Here is a 2634-nt window from a genome sequence, read left to right as displayed (position 1 = left end):
CAAACATCTGAAGAATATACAGAAAGAAAAAGCCTTTGTATGGAGCAATCACCAGCGACCTTCTGCAGGGCTACTTCAGCATAGTTGTGAAAATGCAAGTTGTATTCAATGGGCTCAGGACTTGAGCTGATAGAGATGAGATAAAAGCAACGGGCAAATACTTTCACTCTTTTTTTTTTTTTTTTTTTTTGGCTGGGGCCGGGTTTGAACCTCCCACCTCCAGTATATGGGGCCGGCACCCTACTCCTTTGAGCCACAGGTGCTGCCCCAAACACTTTCAATTTTCAAGAAGTTTGGCAGTGACAGAAAGAAATGAGATAAGATGTTTAAAGGTATGATCTTTTTTTAACAGAAAAACATGGCCTGTTTACACGTAAATAGGAAGAAACTAATAAATTGTGCCACCTTTGGGAACACTGGATTTACCCAGATAAAGGGATTAGATAGCTAAATAGTCTGCTACTTGAGCTATGCTCCAAATGATGTTACTTTCATATTTGCTAAGAAGTTATCTATAAGCCAAGAACATGCAAAGGGCAGGCAGGGTCTTACTCATCAGTTTAACAAAATAGGCTGCCACAGTGGCTCTGAATAAATTCATTAGTAACAATAAAACATACTTTAAGTGTTCCTTGTTGAAAGAAAGGGCTCAAGGTTGATGGATTGCACTTGGAAATCCTGATTGCAAACCTCCTCTACGAAAAAAGTACAAGCAGACAAAAACAATATAACCAAAGCTATGAAAATGCCATAGAGAGACGTGTCCAAGTAGTTTGGTCTTTTGGTCTTTACACTGGAGCATCGTATGCCTACCAGGTAAGTTATGCAATTCCCAGAGGATATTTTGCTCAAGCATTTATGCAGCAAATATTCAAGTGCCTACTCTGTGTTTTGATCACACACACCTACAACGTGGGTCTCCTTTAGTGCAGATTGTGTAGTTTTCAGTGTAATCTAACAATTTCCATCACTGGGACACTAATAGATCCCCTTGGGAATCTTGATACATTCACAAATGAGAGCATGCTATGCCTGAAGCAGGAGCTGAATCTCCCCATCTCCTTTTCTCTGTTGTCCTACCTTGAGGGTAAGATGGGGTTGGAAGAGTAACTGCCCATCTGAAGGGTTAGTGTCACTGCATACTCAAGAGAGCCCTTCCATGTCCCATCTATATAGCACTGATGAAAAAGGAGAGTGAGAGGCAAGTGAAGAAAAGTCCCCTCCTAACACTGGAATTTGTAGGTTTTTGAGTTTCCATTTAGTCAGATTTGGCTAGAACATTCAAACGTGTATTAAATCTTGCACGGAACATGAAAATGGATGCACAATGAGAAGAGCTATTGTTCTTCTAGTCTACCAATTCTATACAAACCTGTATGTTGTCAGAGCACATAATAGAAATTTTACAAGTTTAGTTCCTCCTTTGAACACAGGAAAGGTGGGTTCATCCCCCAGATGAGAAAGGAGCTCTAAGTAAACCGGTTCCCCTGGTCGCATTCTGTCCCCTCTGCCTTCCTGTTTCCCAGCCAGTGGCTGGAGGGGGGAATTGCAGAGCAGCTATGAGACCTATCTGCACTGGGAAAACCTAATTAAATAAATAGTCACCTCTGACCATGTCACACTTGGAGCAAATATATCCCCCCAGTCTGTCTTTACCACCTCCACACGAGAACTTTTTTCTGCCATCTTGTTCCCATTCCCCTCCCCCAACCATCCCTGGGCTGGCCCAGTCCCCCCTCTGCCCGCTCCATGCCCTTTACACCTTTTTACAAATGGTTCCATCTGCTAGTGACACCTTTCCCCCAGGAAACCAAAATCTCCTCCTTATGCTACAGTGTACTTACCTGAGAAAACAGGAAAATCAAGGGTGGAGCAAGATGGCAGCCAAGAAACAGCTCCTTTTCAACCAGGCATGGTGAGATTGAGGAGAGAAAACTCCAGGCACCTCTGGCTTGTGGGCTCTGCCCAGAAACATCACTTTATGGATGCAAGGAGGCAGTAGGAGACCTCTATACCCCAGGAGGCAGACAAAAGCAGTGGCGAGGTGGCAAGTGTTTGCATTAGGTCTGAGGCCATGGCGACTGAGATAGCTGCAGCTATAGCAGCAGTGAGAGCAGTGATTATGCACACAGGGAAAGCCTTCCCTGTGTTTTGTTTTGTTTTGTTTTGTTTTTGACTTGGGCAATTGGTTGAGTTACCTTGGGAGACCTTGGAGAGTGAGCAAGTGACTTTGAACAGCACCCAGAGGCCAGGGCTGAGATGCTGGGGAAGAATGGAGCTTTCATTGTTTGGCCACAAACTGTGGGAGATCTGCCTTGCAGGCTCAGCTCAAAGAGGCGTAAAGCAAGGCTGGTTCAGGCTCACCTGATAAGCAGGCAGACACTCCGAGAGAGATCTCAGTGACACAGTCTTTCTTGGGAAAGTGGGCTGAGGAGAGATTCAGGCTCTCAATCCTGCAGGGTTTGAGGGCAAAGCAGTCAGCAGAGGCCCAGTTTCTGTCTTACACAGCATTGTGATTAGTATCTCATACCCCAGAAGATCACCTGTTGCCCAGGCAATATTCAGCAAGATATATATCCATACACACACACACACACACACACACACACACACATACATGCATGTATACATATA

The sequence above is a fragment of the Otolemur garnettii genome, unplaced genomic scaffold, assembly GCF_000181295.1.
Source record: "Otolemur garnettii isolate 467f Iridium unplaced genomic scaffold, OtoGar3 scaffold00107, whole genome shotgun sequence".
NCBI lineage: Eukaryota > Metazoa > Chordata > Mammalia > Primates > Galagidae > Otolemur > Otolemur garnettii.
This window is presented reverse-complemented; position numbering follows the sequence as displayed.